The sequence below is a fragment of the Leptonychotes weddellii genome, chromosome 9, assembly GCF_054177405.1.
Source record: "Leptonychotes weddellii isolate Sample4059 chromosome 9, ASM5417740v2, whole genome shotgun sequence".
In the NCBI taxonomy this organism is placed as follows: Eukaryota; Metazoa; Chordata; class Mammalia; order Carnivora; family Phocidae; genus Leptonychotes; species Leptonychotes weddellii.
Genome location: NC_138377.1, coordinates 69023130 through 69045810, shown reverse-complemented (window position 1 = coordinate 69045810; position 22681 = coordinate 69023130). Strand labels below are relative to the sequence as shown.

The window sequence follows — 22681 nt, the reverse complement described above, 5'->3', positions numbered from 1 at the left end:
ACAACTCATTTATCTGATAAGTTGAATCATAATACATTGGGAAAATCTAGAGAAGGTTTTACCCATGGCTCTACTCCAAAAGCCAACCTCACCGATTTTCTGGGATTCTTATCTTCCGTAGATAGGCTATTTCAGCTGGGTGCTAAATAACCATTTTTGTCCTGGGATAGCCCTAGACATAACTGCCCTGCACACCTATGAGCTGTGAGCATAAATGACTGGATTAGGGAGGTCAGAGGAGCTCAGAGTGGTACAATTGAAGCTTCAACCTTCACTGAAGACCTTTCATTGTATAGGACAGTTGAATCTCTGCTCTGTAACTTGAGAGAAGCCGATCTCTTTCCACTTATTAGCAGATTTTAAAACCAATTTTACCTAAAAAATAAAATTTCACAGAAATTACAGGTTCCATTTTTCATTTTTCTAGTACCTAGTTTGACAAGATTTGCTGAGAAGCTTAAAGTAACACAATTAAACAAGAGGCCATGACCTTGTAAAAATTAAAGCTTTTAATTTTATTACCTCAGGAAAACCTTGGTTCTAATAATAGGTATAGGAGGACCAGAGCCAGTCCACTAGATTTCACTGGACAAAAAGGATAGATTCTAGACAGAGTTAACATAGATATGAAATAGGTGGGGAAGAATTGTCCAGCTGACTTAGGGGGCTCATTTCTCACCACCTTACAACATAGTTAACTGCCTCAACTTTTTGTCAGGCAGGCCCTCAACTATAGGGCTGATTGAAAATAGAAACCAGTAAAGGCTCTGGTTGAGATATTTTGCCCTCAAAGCTAATCAGTGACTTTTCTGAACTGAGATCTTTTCTCCTCAATGGCTTGTTTTATACTGTTGTTGACTCTGGGCATAGTAGCTCCTGGTGGGAATCCATTGTTTATTCCATTTTCAGGAAGGATGACCTCTGTTCCCCCAAATCATAGACGTATTACAAGACCACTTGACTATACCTGAATCATACACAACCCACATGCCTGACCAATTGCTTAGTTACTCAGGACATCATGAGGAACTGGTGACCTTTAGATCTAGCCTACTGCACTACAAACTGCCACCACACTGTCATGTGTTCTCCCATTTCATGAAGATAGCTACCAGGAGAGCTTTCAGATTATGTGCAGCTTTTATTACCTTTTGCCTCTTAGGACAGGACTCAGTTATAGGCCAAGAAACACAAGCTCCACACAGACTACTCTCATCCTATCTCTCTAATGTTTACACAAAAATAGAGTCAGATGACTGACACTAGAATTAGCTTCTGTCAGGATGATCTTTTAACACAGCAGTTAAATTTTTCATAGTTTGTGTTCTGTCCCCTCTTCTTTTGAACTTGCTTCTAAACAATCTTAGAAGCAGATCTGGATATACTCAATTAAAGCTCCTTTATAATAGAGACTATTTGGCTGATGCAATTTGGGTCTTGCGAACTCAGAATAGCCTAGACAGGCAATTCCTCCTGCTAACTAATCACTGTCAAAAGGAAGAGCTACGTGTCAACATGTTAGTGAATTCGTTAGAAGAATGCATCTTTTTTTTTTTTTAAAGATTTTATTTATTTATTCATGAGAGATAGAGAGAGAGAGAGGCAGAGGCAGAGGGAGAAGCAGGCTCCCCGTGGAGCAGGGAGCCCGATGCGGGACTCGATCCCAGGACCCTGGGATCATGACCTGAGCCGAAGGCAGACGCTTAACCGACTGAGCCACCCAGGCGTCCCAAGAATGCATCTTTTACTTGGCTTAAAAATAACAAGTCAAGCAACAAGTTAACTTATTTATTTGGATTGGTACAAATATCATGAATAAGTCATCTTAGCAAATATTTGGGCAATAGAATTATTAAAGACAGACATTCCACAAGTGCTTTATTAAGATTGTGTTTTGATGGAGGAGGCATTTGGTTATACCTCCTTTAAAAATTATTTTCAAGTTGGGGCACCTGGGTGGCTCTGTCAGTTAAGCACTGACTTGATTTCAGCTCAGGTCATGATCTCAGAGTCGTGAGATCGAGCCCCACATCAGGCTCCATGCTGAGCGTGGAGTCTGCTTGAGATTTTCTCTCTCCCCCTCCCTGGCCTCTGCTCAAAAAAAAAAAATTTTTTTCTCAAAAAGAAATTATTTTCAAGTGAAAATATTACCAACTATATCTATCACCCATCTGTCCATCTGAATAAATGACTTCAAAGTAATTATTTTGAAAGAGTCTGGCCTTTTCCAGTGGGTACAATTTCAGCTCACTCAGCCTAGGTTGCCATTCTTTTCTCAACTGGTTCTTTAACTTCCACACAAAGATAACTTCATTGCATCCTTTCCCTCATCTTTTCTCATCTTTCACCCTCATTTTTACTCATTCTCTGTATACTGCTTAAAATCCCATATGTAAGAATATTTAATAAATGAGTGGATAGACAGAGGGATAGATGGACAAATTTGTCCTGCTTAAGAATGAACCTAAGCCCTTTTCTGTAGTGCATCTTAGCGTTTATTAACACACACTCCTGATGATCTTTCCAGCCTCATCTTTTGACATTTCTCACTACCCACCTGCCACACACATACACCAATAAACTGAAGTGGTTACAACTCCAAAAACATACCAGTTCCTCCTTGGGACACGTTTCTTTACCATTTGGAACCTCCTATTCTTATCAGAAAAATGGGAATGATGCCTATCTTATAGAGCAGCTGTAAGAATTAAAAGCATTAATTTATGAAAAGCTCATAACATGGCGTCTGGCACATAGTAAGTGCACAGTAAATGTTACTTATTATTGTGACTGCTGCAGTAGTGATGATCGTGTCTTCCCCCAAACCCACGGCTTTACACATATTTTTTTTTTTCTTCTGCCTAAAATACCACCTTGTCCACCTGGCAAATTCATGTTTATTTTTCTCAATGAGGCCCTCCCTAACCCCTACAGGGAAAGTTAGGCTCTTCCTTGTCTGTACATTAAAACATTTTCATAGACCTTTATTATCATGTTTAAGGCATTGTACTCTAATGATGTCTGACATCTTCATGTGTTTCTTTTCCCCACTAGATTCTTAAGGTGGGGGACATGATTTCCTCAAGGATGTCCCTGACACTTGGTATGGAATAGAACATCAATATATGGGAAAGAAGGAAGAAAGGAAGGGAGGGAGGAAGAGAGGAAGGAAGAAGGAGAAAGGAAGTAAGGGAAGGGAGAGGAAAGGAAGGAAAGGAAGGGAGAAAAGAAGGAGAGGAAGGAAGGAGCAAGCAAACGAATGAATCCAGTCCTCTGGCAACCATCCTGTCCTCCATCATTCCTGGAAGATCCCCAACAGTGATGCATTGATCTCATTTACAAATTCTGTCAGTGCGCTGATTAACAGTTCCCAAGTTTATCACTCAGGGCATAAATAACTCTGGCTCTGGAAGATATTAATTCATTTGCAGTGACTAATTTGCCTCCTATTTGATGATAATGCCAACTATTGACTAAGGCAAAATCCCTTAGCTTGCCAACCAAAAAAAAAAAAAAAATCACTTATTCAGAAAATGGCTCATATAGGAAAGAAGCAGCTGCTTTTGCAATTGACACAAATGAGCCAAAATTTGTTTCTCTAGAAAAAAATTCCTTCCGGTGATTCATTTAGCTTCAGTGGTGAGGTTTTGGTGGAGACAAGAGAAGTGGAAAATGAAGGATAAGGGAGTACCAAGAAGGTAAGCGTATCAATTTTCTTCATCATTTGCTTTCTCTTTGATGATTTTCCCTGTCTAAATTCCTAAGTTATAGATGCAGAGTTCTTATTGATCTAGCCTCTTATATTGGAGAAAGAAAATTCACTCAGAAAAATAAAATTAATTGTAAACTGGAAACATTTTCTCATAAAGAGCAACAGTTTTTCTCCCTTGATGTGACAAAGATCTTCTTTACTAACTTCCTGTTTTGGAAGATACTGTTCATTGACAATAGAACTCATAAAGGTGAGGAAAAGTTTCCCATTTTATGAAACAATATTTCAAGCTCTGGAAGTGCTACAATTTATAAGTTTCATCAGATAACCTGTTAGATGATCCCAATGGTAATAGGGTTGCCAGATTTTTTTATGGTAAAAGGATGTGTGGCAACTAAAATGTAGTTGACGTTGCTATTCACACACACACACACACACACACACACACACACTCCAGTACTCTTACCACCAGTGGAGGGAATGACCAGATGTAGTTCGAAAAGTCTGCTCTCTTCCTTCAACCCAAGTTCTTTCCCATGCCAGTGTGTTTGTGGGACCCAACCTTGGCTGAGGAATTCCTCCTTCTGGAGCAGACTTAGCCCTTCTCTTAGGAGCTGGTTGTACTCTCTCCTTTCTACTCACTACATCACCTCTTCTCAAAATTATGAACCAAGAAACCATCTATGATTAATCCTACTCCACTCTTACTCTGTTTGCATCTTCAAATAAAAACGTTTTCTGTTTGTTTGACCTCTTTCCCAACTCTGTTTGGCTCTTTTATAATTATTCTTGTCACTTTTGACTCTCTGTCTCATATCCAACTGCCCCCCCTCTGCCATTCTTACTCCCAAAATCCTACTGCAGACATGCAGTTTCTACCCCTTCCAGCTTATCCTACACATCAATGTATGTTTCCTGAGTCACAATTCAGAAAAAGATTGAGTTTTCTTAATCTCTTAAACCCTTTGCAGCCTGGAAATGGCAGTCTATCTTTTCAGCCACGTCACCCCCCATTTGGACATTTGATTACCACCTCCCTCACCCAAACCTTCTCTAGATCAATAAAGGATATGACCAGCCAGCCAGTTACTCAAGTAAAAACCCTAGGAATTATCTTTGAGTCCTCTCTTGCACCCCCCACATTCAATCCACCACCAAGCCCCTTGACATTACTTGCATAATATCTGCCCAGTCTGTCCATTTGAATTAACACCCATCTGAACCACCATTATCATTTCATTGGGCAACTAGAGTACTTCCTATTTGGTCTCTTCTTGCCTCTCTACAATCCAGTTTCCACACATCTGAAGAAAGCTACGTTAAAACATAAATCAGATCACATAACACCCTGTTTAAAACCGTCCAGTGACATTCCATTCTACCCAGAATAAAATCCATACTTCTGCCTCTATGTCATCTGGCTCATGTGGACCTGTTTGACCCCAGCCGTTACCACCTTAGCATCTCCCACTATGCAACAACCTCACTGGCCTTCCTTATATTCTTCTTACATACATTTTCACTGAAAGCCTTCACTAGCTTTTTCCTTCTCCCAATAATGCTTTTCCCCCTAAACTTTGCATGGCCACTATCTTTGTCGTCGAGCTCTCAGCTCAATATACCCAATATCAAGTAGCTGCTAGGACATTGTCACCACACCCTGCATAGCACTTATCTGATATTTCTTTTTGGTTTTTTGATTGTATGTTTATTTTCTGTCTTGTTCACTGCTGAATTCCCCCATCTCTACAACAGTGCTTGGCTCTCAATAAGTGTATGTAATGGATAGATGAACCTTACTTTCCCATCTCTCTGCCCTGTCTACAACACTGGACAGTATTCCTGATGGGGAATGATAGCATCAATGACCAGAGGTAGATTGGGTTGGTATGGAGACAGGAAGGCTGATGAACAGGAGGAGAGAATGACTTGACTACAGGGGACCGTCTTTGTTGAATGATAGTTAAGAGATGAGGTCACTTAAGATCTTCAACATCAAACTAAGAAAGTTTGGGTCAAATCTGATAAGTTATGGAGGTCCCTTCTTAAACCTAGGTAAACAGAGACTGTGAATTCCATGAAGTCAATGATGCTTGCTTCAGTCACTGCTATAAACCCAAGGCCTAGAACACACTGGGTACTCAATAAATCGTTGAAAGTCTAAGTGAATGAATGGACATGGTATAATCTTTAGGAGTCTTTGTTTGGAAATAGTTTATAAGTCCTGATAGAGATAAGAAGACTATAGAATAGAATTTCTTAAAATCTGGACAAGGGATTATATGTAAGTGATTTATTAAAATGCAGTTCCCTGTGCCTTTCCTAAGACCACCGAATCACCTGAGATTGGGATCAATAATCTGACTGTTATGAGTTTCCTTTGTTTCTTCTAAGCACACTACAGTTTGAATGTCTGTCCTAGAAGGGTTGAAATGATGACAGGCCCTAAAGTAGTATCTGTATTTGAGGGAATTCGTGAATGAGGACAAGTTGCCAGAGTTTTGCAAAGTATAGGAAAGAGTCAGAATAACTGTTTCCAACCTAGCAGGCAGAGAGAAGGACACTGGCATGATAGAATACAGGACACTCATGCACCAGTATGAAAAGTCTTCCTCTTTTAAAAATGTGGAAGGTAATAGCTTTCCACCTTTTGGGAAACGATGTAAAAGCATGTGTAAGGTGAAATGTGAAACTAAGCTAAGAAAATTATGTGTCCCCAAAACCATGAAAGGTACTACACTATAATAAATACCAAAGGTGTTTCCCCTGCATTCCATAGTGTGAGAGGGCTGAAGACAAATACGTCCCATTTCTTCTTGTCAAAACGTATATTAAAGGCATGCTACTCCTGTTTATTTCATAGTGAAAGCATTGCATATGTCTCAGTAAATAGCTCTTTGTGCAATAAATCCTTGAAATTGGCTTCCTCCCAGCCATGAACAGATATAACATTGGAGCAATGCTAGAAAGCAAGGAAGCAATGCCAGAGATCTAATTTGAGGAAAGATCTGAATGCAAATGTCTCCAGCAAATAGTAACATTTTAGGAAGTTGTTCAGTTTTCCATAGTTCAGATTTTATTCATTATTCTTAGGCTTTAGAATCTAGAATCCATACTTAGAATCAGATTTTTTTTTTTTTTTTGATGTACAGATGGACTGAGGCCAGTGAATGCTACTCATGAGAAGAAATCTTAAAACATGGAACTACTTTGGGCACCTGATAGCCTCTGTATTTTTGTGTTATGGGAAACCTGACATTTAGAATACCCAGTGAGTTAAATACCCAAAAGTAAATCAGCCCTTCCCAGCATGATGGCTAAATGTTTAATATAAGCATGTAGACTAGTCATCATAAAACCCCAAGTTCCTCTTGTCAGTTTCCAGTTAATCACTATCACATGAGAGAAGTGAAGTTAAGGAAGGTCGGCTGACAGAAGTGAGTATTGGAACAGGCCGACGACTATACCCATGAGACTGCTTGCTTCACTGTAACCGTCTTGGAAGCTCTGATTTTTTTATTTGAGTTTGTTGCAAAAGTAAAGATAATATATTGGGAGATTCTCTGTGAATTGTTCTAAAGATAAGACCTTTCTGTTTTTTCTCTAAGCTGAATAAGAAGTAAGGTTGATGCCGATTTAAAAAAAAAAAAAAAGCCGAAAAAAGTGAAACTACTGGTTGAAAATTTATGCCATAAAATTTGAGTCACACATCAGTGATATGGGGATACAATAACCAATCACTTCACTGTCAAGGGACCTGTGACTGTCTTGTCAAAGAAAAGGCCAAAAGCTAATTCAGGCAGTATACTTGACAGTAACAATTTCCTCACTACCACCCCCCCCAAAAAAGTCTGATGAAATCAACACATCCCTGAAGAGAACATATTTCAACATAAAAAAGGATCATAATTTGCTTCATAAAGTTCTTTGCTTCCTAGATGACCATTCCTGGGGCATCTTCATACAGGAATTCTAGGTCAAGAAACTGAAATCTGATGAGAGAAATACTTTAAACTTTTTAAAGCATGCTAACAATTCCTCCTGGACAATCTCAGTTCAAATACTGAAAGAAAGATCTTGAAGTTATATATGCATTCAGTCAATAAATACTTATGTACAACTTCATATCTGCATGATATGTTTCAATGCCAACTATCAGAACCATGCTCAGCTTGATCCAGCAACAAGAAGGAAGCTAAGTGACCCCTCCCCGCCGTGAAGATCCTCAGACTGTCTGAAGCCTCAAAGCATAAAGCCAGTGGCTTCTTTTGCTTGGTCCCCTCACCATCCAGGCGGTCCAGATAGGGCATGTCCAGTGCAGAAGCAGAGGAAAAGGAAAGAAGTGATCTTTATCCAAGGCTCAGAGCTTTGGACATAAATGTTAAGTCAAATGTTCCAAAAGAGAAAGAGCCCTTCTTTGTCCTTGGCTTATTGTGAAACAGCGAACTTTAAAAATATGAAGACCCTCTTTCTTCATCTTAATACTGTGATACTTCTATCATTTTTATCACTTTCCCCAACATGGATAAAGATCTAGTCATACACTAGATGGGAAAAGTGTTTTCTTTCTGCAAAGAGATATGTTCTTGTGGTTTTCTATGTCAAGGACAACTGAGCTCAGTAGGCATAAATTCAATTTATTTAGAGTCTGAATTTATACAAGACAGAAGACATTTTATTTTCACTCAAGTTTGGCCTTAAAACCATGTCACTTTGTTCTGAAGGTGTATTTTTGTTTTTGTAGATATTAGATTTATAGACCTTTCGTGAAGGATAGATAATATCGTTAAGTATAGGTGTATTTTAATCAATTAGCAAAGTGCTAATAATCAATTGCATTTAGTGAATGAATGTTTAAAAAAAAACTTCAGAATTCACGTTTTCAAACATACTGTGTTACTCTTTTATTATTCATTGGGTGATACCATTGTAATTACCTGGAAACAAATAGCCCCTGACTAACGTTTCCCTGGGTCTGGTCCTCCTTTCAACAGTAACTAATTAAATGTGTTTCGAAAGCAAAAATTAAAAGTAAATTTCATCCTTTGTAGTCAAGAAGGACAAAATACTTTTTTTTTCAGATTAGACTGCTTTTTATCAGGCATTAAAAACCATAGCACCAGAAACATAAACATAAGAGAAGTAAGTCGCTTTCAATAACTTAGCTTAAAAACGATTAACTCTGGGTCATTTCTCAAAGTCCATCTTCTGTGTCAGGAAAACAGAGTAATTTCGAGATACAGAATACTTTTCCTAAATATTTCCAATCCAGGCCTCCAACTGGTTGATAAGTAGGTAAAGAAAGAATTAGGTAACAATGGCTCAGGTGCATAAAAAGCTGACATCAAAAACTCGAGGGTAAAGGGATGCACACTTTCTTCACACTGCTGCTACAAAGCTAAACTGTGTCAGTTATGGAAACTTTCTAGCTCTACCTCGCTTTTCTATCCCTCCCATTCTCAGTCTTTACTTTTTTTTTTTTTAAGATTTTATTTTTAAGTAATCTCTGTATCCCAGGTGGGATTTGAACTTCCAACCCCAAGATCAGGAGTCACATGCTCTACGGACTGAGCCAGCCAGGCACCGCACCTCCCATTCTTAGTCTTCAGGAAGACTGTGCACAAACCACACAGAGCAGGTTAGCAGGCTTCTCTGAGATTGGGAGGGACTCATATCCCTTCCATTTTTTGAGGCTCCCAGTACACTAAAAATTAAAGATGTGTTAAAATGAGGTTTACGAAATTTGTGGCATGTTTTAAAAGTTCAATCTTGACAATGAATCTCAGTGACAGTGTGGATAGCCTCATTAGGAGACAACATCAGGAGACTAAATCTGAGGCCCTACATGAAGATGAGAACAGACCAAACGGCTCCCCTGCTCCCTCTATAATTAGCCTGCTATTTACTCCCTGCTTTCATTCTCTCGCAGTTTTCTAACAGGTTTCTCTGCCACCAGTATTTCACACCTCCAATCCATCCTCCATCACGCTGCCAGAGTGATCTTTTGAAAATGCCTGTTTGATCATGTTATTTCCCTGTTTAAAACCCTCACATTTCCAGTCATCTGCAGGATGAGTCAGGCCGCTTCACAAGGGGACCACGGAAGCCCTTCCTCGCTCCAGCCTGCCTGGCTCACCACCCCATTCCCACCTCCCAGGGCATTCCTTCTCTCCAGCTTAGCCTCACTACTCTGCACGCATTGATCTGCTCACACTGTTCTCGGAGCCTGGATTGTTCTCTCTTTCTGCAGTTGCCTGAGAAGCACCTGTTCCTTCTTCAGGATTCACCCCAGCCTTCATGACCCCCTCAGGAGGCTCTGGCCACTGTCCTCTTTCTGGCCCCATTGTACCCAGTTACTTTCGTCATGGTCTTTATCACAACGGCCACACTTACTCGCTTATGAGTTTGATTCCCCTTACTACGCTTAAAGTTTCACCATTCCATTTTTGAATCTTAAAAAGTACCTTAATCTTGGCTGATAAGAGTTAAAATAATGTTACTGAAAGACTTTTATAACGGATAAGTAGAACTATGTTTTGCAGGGGAATTCTATGTAATTTTTAAAAAGCCATCAGCTTCTAAATTCCCTGAGCTTCTAAGCCTCTCCATGACAATCTCCATACATCTCTTCATCTTCTCATATTTAAATCTGCTTCTCTTCAAGCACTGAGGGACAAGAAAATTTTAAGTTTCTATGCAATTTTATTATTTCTCTCTTTGGTTTTATTGCTGCAGTATTTTTTTTCCTGCTACTTGTTCATCTCAAATGTATAATGTTTCTGCTACGTAGTAGATTAAGTGACATTCACAAGCCTGGCCTGGTCACCCCCATACCATCCAAGCATGATAGACTGTTCTGTGGGGAAATGTATTTTAAGTTGCTAACAATCTGCCTCAAAATTCTTTTGGAATTTAGCACCGTTGTAGGTTGTGGATTCTCTACCGAGGTTAGGAAACCTGATATGTACTAGTTTAAGGTATTCATTCAGCAAATATTTATTGATTAACATTTGTCAGGATGAATGTCAGGCTCTAAGGAGAGGGAGTGAGATAAATTAGGGCCTTGCCTTCAATAGGTTTATAATCTACCTATAGATTTTGCCAAAAATTGGTATATTTCTCTTTCTGCCTCTCCAGTATTTATTGCTGCTCCTGAAAACAGATAAATTCTATTTATGATCTTAGTCACATGGAAAACAGCTATTATGAGAATAGTAAATTAACATTTATCCTTCTGAGAAGCACTTCATAGATATTAGAAATATTTTGTCATGTTTGTTTCCTTAAATACTCATTTAAGATCATAATCGTGGAAAAATATTTTCCTTTTTAATGAATTTCCCTCCATCTCAAGGAGACTTGTGATATTTTGTTATTTCATAATATCTACACCGATCCTTGAACATCCTTTTGGAAGGATTCCTCAAACTGTACATTCATTTTTGTAGCCCTCTTTTTCTCCAGTCTAGATGAAAGATCCATCCAATATTTGAGGCCCTCATTTATTGTCTTCTACCAAGAGAAAAAGGATAATGGGTCTAGAGATGTAAGGTCTTTAACAATGTACAACCCTAAGCATTTAATATGTGAATTAGTGGTCTTTAAATGGTTATCCTTTAAGCAGATCAGAATTATTCTTGGCAACTAATGGATGTATCTGTACAATGGAATTTGCCCATTAATGATAGAAGGGTTTCTAAAGATCTTTTAACATGAGATAAATAAAGCAGTAGATCAACAGAAGATAGGTACATTTCATAATAATCACTCTGAAAGAGCTATTTCAAGTAATAATTACCCACTCAGAAATGATGGGGGAATTTCTAATGGCTATAACTCTAAGATTCACTTACCATGTGGCAAGACAAATCTGCTATTTCCCCAAGCTTAAAAAGGAAATATTCATTAATGGGAAAATAATGTCTTAATTCACTCTCTTAACATTTTTAAATTAAATTAATAAAATACAATGTTTTCATCTCTACAGTTTTACTCACTTTCCTAAGGATAATATTTTTTAAAATCTATCCTTCCGTGCATAAAAAGCTGACAAAACAGTGTATTCGTTTTCTGTTCCCAGGCAAGCCTTCCTTCTATAAGACATACCTTCCCTTTCCTGATAAAAAGTTATTCTCACTAACCATTTCAACTTTTGGTAGTCTTTTCTCCTAAATCTCCAGTTTAAATCGGTTGATATGTTGTGGCTTATCTAGTTGTATAAACCTCTTTCTATGAACTTGGCCGCACAACTCAGAAAAAGCAATATGGTTTCCTGGTGCCAGGCTGAGAAGAACAAAGAGGCCAGTCCCTACTCCTTAGAGTTGAGTAAAGGGAAGGAAGGACAGCTCTGTCTTTCCTGGAACTTTCTTCATTTGTAGGCTTACTTATTCAATTGGTACTGGTGTTAGGAGATGTGCCAGAAGGAACTATCAGTGGAAAAGTAACTGGGGAGGAAGCCAGAAGTCAAAATAAAGTCAAAACAAACATTCCCATATGTATAAAATTAGGGATTCACAAAAGTCTCCAAATCTATTGTTGTAAATATCAGGGGTCAACCGCACTATTTACGATGCTTAAATATGACATAATTTTTGTTACTCTATGTGAATTTTTTTTTTATTTTTAATTTGGGTAAAATACAACATTTGCCATGTTATCCATGTTTAATGTAGAGTTGAGTGGCTTTAAGGGCATTCACACTGTTGAGCAACAACCACCACTATCCACCTCCAGAACTTTTTCATCATCCCAAACAAAAACTCCGATTCCATTAAACAATAATTCCCCATTCATCCCTCCCTCCAACCCCGGTAACCACTATTCTACTTTACATCTCTGTAAATTTGACTACTCTAGGTACCACATATACATGAAATATACAATATTTGTCCTTTGCGTGTGGCTCATTTCACTTAGCATAAGATCTTCAAGGTTTATATATATTGTACCATGTGTAAGAATTTCACTCCTTTTAAGACTAAATATTCCTTGTATGTATATATCACTGTTGTATATATTCTGTTTATCCAATTATGTGTTGATGAACATCTGAACTGTTTCCACCTTTTGGCTATTGTGAATAAAGCTACTATACACATGGGTGTACAAATATCTGTTTGAGTCCCTGCTTTCCATTATTTAGGGTATATACCCTGAAGTGGAATTGTTGGATCAGTGGTACTTGTGTGTTTAATTTTTTGAGGACCTGTCATACAAATTTTGAGGAACTGCCACGCAAATATTTTTAACAGAACTAATATAGTTAGTTTAACGGTTTCAAAGCTTAAATTCAAATAATAATTATCCTCACTACTGGTTTCAGTAAAATAATTGAAATAAACATCACACTCACCCTTTAATAGCTTTTATTTGCTGGTACAGACATCTTGTACAAATTGCACTGTTTCTAGTCCAGGATGTCTACAACCATATGTGCTCTTTTATTTCTCTGGAAGCTGTCCATGGATTTTTCTTGGTGATTCGTGGCTTCTGATTCTTAATTATTAATTGTGTTTTGATGGCAGAAACCCAAAAGCAGAAGAACCATCTACTGTGAAATTTGTTCATCAGAATTTAGGTTCACCTTGTGCACTGCTGGTGGGCACGTAAATGGGTGCAGCCACTATGGAAAACAGTAAGAGGGAGCCTCAAAAAATTAAAAATAGAACTACCATATAATCCAGCAGTTCCACTTCTGGAAATATGTCTGAAAGGAACAAAAACACTAATTCAAAAGGATACATGCATCCTTATGTTTATTGCAGCAATATTTATTATAGCCAAGACATGGAAACAACCTAAGTGACCACTGATGGATAAATAGATAAAGAAGTTGTGGTATATATATATATATAATGGTATATTAGTTAGCCATAAAAGATGAAGAAATCTACCATTTGTGACAACATGGATGGACCTTGAAGGACCACAAACTCATAGAGAAAGAAACCAGATTTGTGGTTACCAGAGGCAGGGGATTGGGAGGAGGAGGAATTGGAGAAAGATGGTCAGAAGGAACAAACTTCCAGTTATAAGATGAAGACATCCTGGTGATGTAATGTACAACACGATGGCTATAGTTAACACTGTTGTATGATAAGCAGGAAAATTGTTAAGAGTATAAATCCTAAGAGTTCCCCTCACAAGGAGAACATTTTTTTATTCCTTCTCTTCTTTATATTGTATCTATATGAGACGACAGATGTTAGCTTAACTTATGATAATCATTTCACAGCATATGTAAATCACACCAGCTACATAGCTAAAACTTATAGAGTGATTTATGTCCATGATTTCTCAATAAAACTGGAAAATAAATAAAAAGTGAAGAGTTAAAATAAAGGATTTAAGTTCACATTTTCTTTTACCCCAAGGTAGTTTTTACTTACTTCTTCATACAAGTCAGAAAAAAATGACAGTTATGATCATGGTCTGTTAACTTTTGATCTTGTAGTTTATTTTGCAATGTGTGTCTGTTCCCATTTGTAAGAAAATAACTTACTTAAAATGACTGGGGATCTTTTTTCCTCCTTTGATTATAGCAACGTCAATTGTGTTTTCAATTGGTGTCCTGGGTAGTTTTCTTTTTTTTAATGTTATGTTAATCACCATACATTGCATCATTAGTTTTTGGTTTCCTGGGTGTTTTAATGTAACAATACAAATATTGCCCATCATAAGTCTTATTCAAAACCCTTTCAGATCAAAACCCAGCTCAAATATTCAATATCCACTGAAGTCATACACTTAAGAGAAATAACTTTTGACCTTAAAGTCTGTATAGGAATCAAATGCCAGTTTTGTGTGTCTCTCATCAACAGCAAAACTGTGGTTTGTTTCAATACAATAATGTCAGTGATGAAATATGCAGGGAAAGCAAGGAATTGAAATAAAATTTAGTGAAACGTTCTCCCTACCTTATTTTATTTATGCATTACACTGCAGCCCAGTAATGACCCAGATTTCTGTAAAAATATTTACTTAACTCTGAAAATATGTGTAGCATTACATGTTGTGATAGTATAATCAAATTAGATATAATCTTCTTATTCTGGGGCTATGACACTATATATCTCCAAATTTGAAATCTGCTGAAGTTTCTTTGCTTCGGAGAGACTTAAATCAACTCAGATCTTTAAGTGTGTAGCTTCATTTATTCTGAACCAAATATATTTTCCGTTTTAGGGAGAGAGTATCTTTAAAAGGCTCATTAATAAAATCCTAACGAGGCATCTTGGACTTTGGAGAATACTCATGTCATTAAGTATGGAAAGTTGTAAAATGTAAAGATAAGATTTCTTATCAAATACGCAACAGCAAAATGTTCCCGACGAAACCAGAACATTCTAAAAAAGTCAAAAACTTTTCTAATGCCTTTGTAAACAACAAAGTAATTATGCTGATACCTTAGGAACCAAAGATCTTATTTTCTTCTTGTGACTTGGGTACAGTAGACACACCTATAGAAAGAAAAATTGGCACTCCTTGTTAGGTTTGTAGCCCAGATGGCCTTATGGCTTTAACTTTGAGGATATAAATGGTCTGTTTCTGGAACCATGTAAATATGCAAAGAAAATGCATGCCAATTTACCAAGTGAAAGGACTATTTGAAGAAATGTAAATGTAAGAACATTAACAGGGATCCAAGATCTGTAATAAATAAAGGCTGAAACTGAAAAAAAAAAAAAACCCTCCCCCCCAAAAGAAACCAAAAAACCTCAGACTGTGGATAAATATAATCATTGTAATAAAAGCAGAACTTGAATCCAACGACAATAAAATTTTACCTAAGGCTATCTGTTGGCATCAAATGGAGGATCAGTGATAATGGGAAGCATAAGAAGGGCATAAAAATTTTGGAAGCTGTTAAAATCGTCAAAGGTCGAAATACTTGTTTTAATCTAGCAACAAATTCATTTTCCAACTAGGCTCATTCACATATGGCCTTGTGCCCATTGCACTGTTGCACATTGGCAGTTCACAGTTTATTAGAGGCATCCAAACTACCAACAGATATAAATCACAGAATCATTGATCTTCAAAGAACCTGAAGAAATGATCTGGTCTGCCCCCTAAACAGACATTTAAACCTTTCAAGACAAAATATCACCTCTCTAATTTTAGAAATCCTCAGGAAAATTTCTGCCACAGTTCTTTCTGTTCAAAGATGATTTAACACATTTACCTGTTTAGCTTTGTGGCCCCTGAGTTAAGAGCATAAACTACAATTTTATTTAAATTAAGCCAGCTTAGAATTTTTTCCTTTCTGCAAATGTCTCTTTTCTTTATTTGATCTTCAAAACTGCTGAGCTGATTTTAATATTTAAAAAAAAAAAACTTACTCCTAGGCTGTAAACCTGCATGACGAATTCCAGCCCAGAGCAACATTTTATGATCCAGTGTCAAGTTCTTGAAAAATGAAAAATGAGAGGAAAGAGAGATTGAACTGTAATGTGGATACATTTTGGACTGGATGTTAACCAATTGAATAAGGTGTGTGTGTTTAAGCATAAAAGCTGACTGTATTTGTCTTTTCTGATATGAGCATGCAAAACCTTTTATTTTCATAATCAGGGCCAAATGTATTTTGTACTCTGGACTTGAACCAGAACTCAAAAGGGGAATGAAAGAGCATTATCCATGCAAGCAATAGATTTGAGGCAAGTTTTAATTGAAAAAAAAAAAAATCCCACCATCTATTCATTTTTAAAGCATGAGCTGCATTCAACACATAAATCCTTCATTATTCATACATGGAAGTATGTGTTTAATGATTAAGTCTCTAAGGATTTATTTGATAGAATAATCTAAATGTCTTTTTTTTAAAAAGGCAAATGAAACGTGGTTTTTAATTTTTTAAAGGACAAGTTACAAAGCATGCAAAAATATAACACAGACTCTTAGTTTTTAAAACTATATCTGCAATTTGCCTATCCATTGGTTTGTTCATCTGGATATCAGTAACATACAGACTTGATCTAATAATGGCTAATTATGCAGTTGTTTATCAGCTCATTTGAAACATTTTGAGATTCAGTCTAGCTCAGCAAATTACTGTGCTTAAGGCAGTTCTGTATTCTAGAAAATTATAACATCCCCAGAAGGCAAAGAATTAATAATAAAAACCCTCTTTTGTAAAAGATTATCATTGCAGAGCAAATGGAGCAGATCTTCCCTATCCTACTGCATTTAATATTCTCATTTTTTCCCTGAAACTTTGATGGAGAGGCAATGAGAATATCTCTGTTTTATTAACTTATTAAGAGGCACATTTATAGAACTCGTGCACTATATTGATTCCTAAAGCTGAAATGCTGCTAAGAGCCAATAATCACAGAAGAGCAGGATGATTCAATTTGTTAGCCCAGAATGTTTCTGAAACTCAGTAGAGCCCACATTTTCACCCAGTTCAGAGAGCCTGGTTATTTAACTTCTCTGATCCTCCATTTTTTCATCTGTAAGACAGAGGTAAGAGCCAAAGGCAGTCTCTGGATGTTGTGAGGTGTGAATGAGACAATGCGTGGAATGCACCTAATACAATGCCTGTCTCCAGTAAATAATGTTAGTTTTAGTTATTATGGCTACGATGGTCATTACTTCTTGTGGTGCAGGACTCAAATAAGATGTATGCATTTAATTAGCCATTTGCCTCAGTAGTCATGCAACTTTTCAATCTCAATATCTTTATATCAGCTGAAAGTTTAACAGGACCTTACCGCTCCAGCACTTTTTAGCCCAAAACTACCTCACCAAGCCAACATCCAACCAGTCAGAATGGGTGGGATACGATGATCTGAGATAAATCACCTACACAAGAGTTTGGAATCATTCCAACTTCATAGCAGTTGGACTTGACAACATAGTATTTTAAAAAGCACTTCGGGTTGCTTCTATTGAACTACACCAAATAGTTTTGAACTTTTTCTTCATGATTCAGATTTTGTCATAGATTTCTGCCACCTTCATTTCCTCCACATTGGATCATTGCATCATATTTTAAGAAGGAAAAAAATCTTTAAAAACTATCCAGAAGCCTTAGCTGGAACATATGAGACTATTTGCTTTATAGCATTATTTGCACAGAATATATGTAATCAACTTCATTTATTTTGTCGACCAGGACTACTTTTTGACTTCCTGGTAAAATGTAGTGTGCTACCTTTAGTTTATAAATATGCCTGAAGCCTCCCTCTCCCTCTTTCCTTCTCTCCCACCCTCCCTCCTTCCCTCTTCCCTATCTCTCTCCATATATATGTACATACACAAATTTATATATGTGTATGTGTATATATATGTGCGTGTATATATGTATACATACACAAACTATATCTTCATTTGTATATTTGAGGAGTTCAGTTAATGAGTGCTTCTCAAAAACCGGTATCCTAAAGCTAAACTTGGGGGCTGATGGTGGCTCAATTTCCCCTTGCAATTCTTGGCTTCTAGATATCTCTGCCTCTCTTGGTTTGGGAAAACAACTCATGTTGCAGAGCATTTCAACTTAGGGACAATGAACATACTATTAAGCTTTTTTCTTTTCCTTTTTTTTTTTTTTTTTTTGCCCTGAAATGCAAAAAGCAAACTATCCAAATAGTAGAGACTAACTATACAAGTTAGCTATTCTTCACCTCACTCTATAGCCAGTGCCTGATTTTTTCTGATTTTAAAACATGCAAGCAACTTTGCTTAACTTTAAAAAGACCCAGGAAAAGCCTCTTCCCCTTGATTATTCCTCCAGCATTCCTACAGGAAAGTGAAATCCATTCCTAGGGGAAAGTAATCAGTTACATATGTAGAAGAGTAAAATGCAACCGAACAGAGGAAAAGTCCACGCAGGGTGCAGAAGCCAACAGCTGTAAGAAGCAGAGGCCTGCTGGAAAGCAGTGAGCCGGGAATGTGTTTCTACTGTGTAGACTCCCAGGACCTCAGCATGCGGGAGCAGAAAGTTTTGCACCCCTTTCATCGGGGAAACCATTAAATGGGCTCTGTGTCTCTCTCTACTTACTATCGGGATGGTTTAGAAAAAGCTAACCTGGAAAGGACAAGGTGTCTTTCACCGAAGGTTTCCAGAATCCAGTCAAACCCCTTGCCCTGGGCCGGGAAAGCACCTCCTTTCATCGCACCCATCACAAGCCCGTGCTGGTGCTGTTTCTGCTGTTTCGTCTCTCCACGTTCAGCCTGCTGGAATCGCCCTAAGTCACCTGGAAGTTAGGTGATGAGTAGCCTGTGTTGTGGTAAGAATTAAACACCACTCACGGAGCGTCTGTGGCCTCTGCCCCCTCGTGGGCCAGGCAGGAGTCACCTTGGCCGAGAGACAAAATGCAGAAACTGTCATGGTGCCGCCTGCGTTCTCTCAGGCTGGGGGAGTAAATGGAAATTTTCACTTTCCGGCTGCATGTGTTGATCCCGCAGTAGCCATATTATGGAATTTCAATTCTTCCACCTCCCTTGAGGAACTAATTTATTCTCATCCTGGCAGGATCTCGGAAAGAGTTTGTAGAGTCTCGCCGTAGTACCGTAATGCAGAAGGCAGAGTGACGTTTTTAATAGAAACATAACAGCTCTTAAATTTCATTTGCAACATCGTCAGTAGACTAAGTGCATGTTGGGCATATTAAGAAGAGGTTTGGGGAATTTGATGCTTCTTCGTCTTGGGCTGAAGTCAATACAGATGTGACAAGTCCGCTGAATGACAATCATTGAGTGGCAAGAACGTACAAATAACTAACCATCCTCTTTATCTAAAAGGAACGTATTTTCTTCCACACTAGAGCCCTAAGTTATGTGGGACACTGTTCATCGTAAACACCCTAAGAATCCGTTATTTAATTCACACACCTTTTGGATCATTGAAAGAATCAGTCAGAATTAGGAAATTATTTTCTGACAACTTATATGGCAGGGTGAAGAGTGGTCAATTTAAAATATATGAAAAAAATAGGCATTTCTGGAATGTGGTGTTTACCACACCTATACTTTTAACCAGATTGACAGTATGTAGCATGAGTGGTTTAATTTTCTTTAGCACAGTACAAATTCTCTGCATTTTTTCTAATTACCACTTCCTACAAGTCAGCTCGAATAGGAACAGACTCACTTGGTTCAGTTCAATTTCCACAGCTTGACAAGCATTGATATCAAAATTAATTCTAAAATGAAACTTCATAAAAGAAAATCCTATTTGACAAAAGAACTGTTGGGCTTGAATCACAGTTGCATTTGCATTGCAGAGTCCCATTTTTGTTTTTATTGTATATGAAATAATGCTGAGGGAGAGATTGTATACCCAGAGAGAGTTCATTTGAGGCATCCTGATGGTATCTGCCATATGCAAGTAAAGCAGAAGCCGTTTTTATGACATCTTCAGAACTTGAAGATTGAATTACAGTTTCAGTAATCATCAGCTCCCTTTCTCCAGTGTCACTTTTTGGTAATATATTGCATAGAAAAGACTTATGGTTCCAGTTTTATAAGCTTGCAATAAAAATATAACAACTGTTGTATTAAATTATTTAAGTTGTAAACCATTGTGAAAAAGGAGAAAAAGTTTTATTGACACAGAGGCTGAAAACCTGATTATAATGGAGAGCAAAATGTATTGTGCTGATTATTCCCAAGTTTTCCCCTAGTTTAGCGTATTGTAAATCTTCAAGATCTCCTTCAAATCAAGGTTTGGGTATTTGTTGATTATTTAGAACTGGCAATGGCGAGAGAAAAACAGAGTCTGTGCAGTTCCCGGTCACCAATTTATTTTAGCAGAGCTATGAGCACAAATAAAGTCCAAAAAAAAGGTAACAGAGAGAGACTTAAGGTTAAGTAAAAGATGCTAACTGAAAGAAACCTAAATATGAAATGATCACATTCCTTCAGAGCAACATAGACCCTAGATATTGTCTCATCTTTCTAGAATGTTTTTCTGATGTTATACTGGTTTTATGGGCACTCAGTACCTCTATTTCTAGTGTGCTACACTATTCTGCTGCTGCGTACAAAAGGTACTAGGCTAGGGTGTTTTCTCCACTATTCCTCTATATGTCTCCTAGGTCTTCCCTTCCCATGCCAGGCTTCCAGAACTTTCTGTCCACCACTGCCTCCTTTCCCTTGCATTTCTAGGCCCCACCTAGGAATCTGGGACCATTCTCTGGCTTGATCAGAATGTTGGCATCCCATGCCACTGCACGCCCACATTCCCTCTCTGCCTAAACAGTTGCTGGATATTTAAACACAGCTCAGATCAGTCATACACACACACCTCCAGACCACCTGGAAGCCAAAGGAGATCCCCTTGACTAAATCATCAGATTTTATTTCTCTAAAGGAAATTAGAACAAGGAAGCCCCATATGTCCACCTGGGAAATCAAACCACACAGAGGATGCACAATAACTATGAGTTAGTTGATCCATGAGTGGTGTTCATAACAGTAATTCTGGCTGTTACAGATGTTTTCTCCCTCTCACCTAGACTCAGCAGCAAACTGGCCACTTTGATGGCGGTGATAATAATAAAAATAATATAACTTATATGTGCCAGGCACTACAGGTTAATTTATTTAATCCTCATATCCCAAATGACATAAGTATTATTCTAATTCTACAGAGGAAGGCATTTAAGTCTTACTCAAAAATCACATAACTACAAAGTATCAGAATCATGATTCAAATTAAGCACATGGCATTGATATGCTTACCAACTATACTATACTTTACTATCATGGGAATAATTCCATCTCTAGGTCACCATCACCAAGAGGAAAGAGTAGGATTACAAAGAAGTGTGGAAGACCGGGTATTCCTCTCTGGTGTCTACTATCCTCTCATTTGTTATACATTTGTGGTGTGCAGGTAATGCATCAGAATCTACCTGTGGTCTGAGGACATAAAATGTAGGGTTACTGCTTCCATTATCCATGGGAAAGGAAAACCAGGTAAACGAGGGCAGTTCTGCATGATGCTGCAATTGAAATGTATACAAGGTACTGTGATAGCACTGGGGAAAAAAGAAAGCCCAAGGAATTCAATGCTTTTACTTGTCGACAGCCTATCTCCAGGAGATTAGTAGATCCTCTAAGGGAGAATCCAGAATAGCTTCATCCTCAACTAAGAAGTTTTATAAAAGTGACTGTCTGCTTCCCCTTCCCTGGACTAAGAAGGAAAACACTTGGTTAGGTCATCTCCATGCATTTACTTGGAATCAGCGGCTCTTTTTTTTTTTCCTTCCACACCTAGAGCTTTATGAGCCAGGAGCACTCAGATCAATTTGGAGCAATTCGTGTCAGCAGTCCGGAATTGGACAATAACTCTCTTGGGCCACTTCCCTGACGTCTGGAATCCATGAAGGTACATTGCTTGGTTTAATTAGAACCTCCTACACCTCCACTTTCAACTTCACAGCAATGAGACTTGAAATTAAGTAGCCACGGATATATGGATAACTAGAAACAAACAGTTTCCTTGGCCTCCCTAACAGATGATTTACATCATCAGGACATTCCACCAATTGGGCTGGCTTCACTGCATGGACATGGCCCAGTAGTAGAGAACCACACTATTTCTTCCACAAATCCAGAGGGTACCATGAGCTCCCTCTGAGAATACTCCAGAAAGTACTAGATACTTTCCATTCTCTATATTATTAAGAACCATGAGCTTGAGTTCATAGTAGAGCAGTCAGTATGGGTACTAGTCACTATGTTTAGCTTCCCAGATGTATAGTTTTATAGAAAAGCCGGAAATTGAAAATGCCCTAGTAAAGGAAAGGAAAAACTTTATAAATGATCTAGGATAGCTAAAATCCCTTTTCTTTTATCCCAGGTAACCAAAGTTCTTCCTCTTCTACCTAAAAATTGCAAATATCTTTGTAATCAAAGTCTATTAATTTTTCTACAGGGCAAAAACAGGGTGTTTGGCCCCTGGCAACAAAATCTGTGGGACTACAACTAGAAAAATCTTTTTTTTTTTTTTTAAAGATT

At 37.8% G+C, this 22681-nt stretch overlaps 2 long non-coding RNA genes across 3 annotated transcripts in view; one reads left to right on the top strand and one right to left on the bottom strand.

The window, feature by feature from the left end:
* The window catches only part of LOC145723480 (uncharacterized), a 112385-nt gene that overhangs the window by 1006 nt on the left and 88698 nt on the right, over positions 1–22681 (bottom strand). The gene's annotated exons all lie outside the window — the stretch shown is intronic.
* Positions 3597–22661, top strand: LOC145723477 (uncharacterized). Of its 2 annotated transcripts, XR_014148569.1 has the most exons (4): positions 3626–3698; positions 16060–16204; positions 21939–22049; positions 22599–22661. It is a non-coding gene; the product is annotated as an uncharacterized LOC145723477 (long non-coding RNA). The 2 variants fall into 2 exon arrangements; XR_014148567.1 differs by lacking the exon at positions 16060–16204 and having other exon boundaries at positions 3597–3698.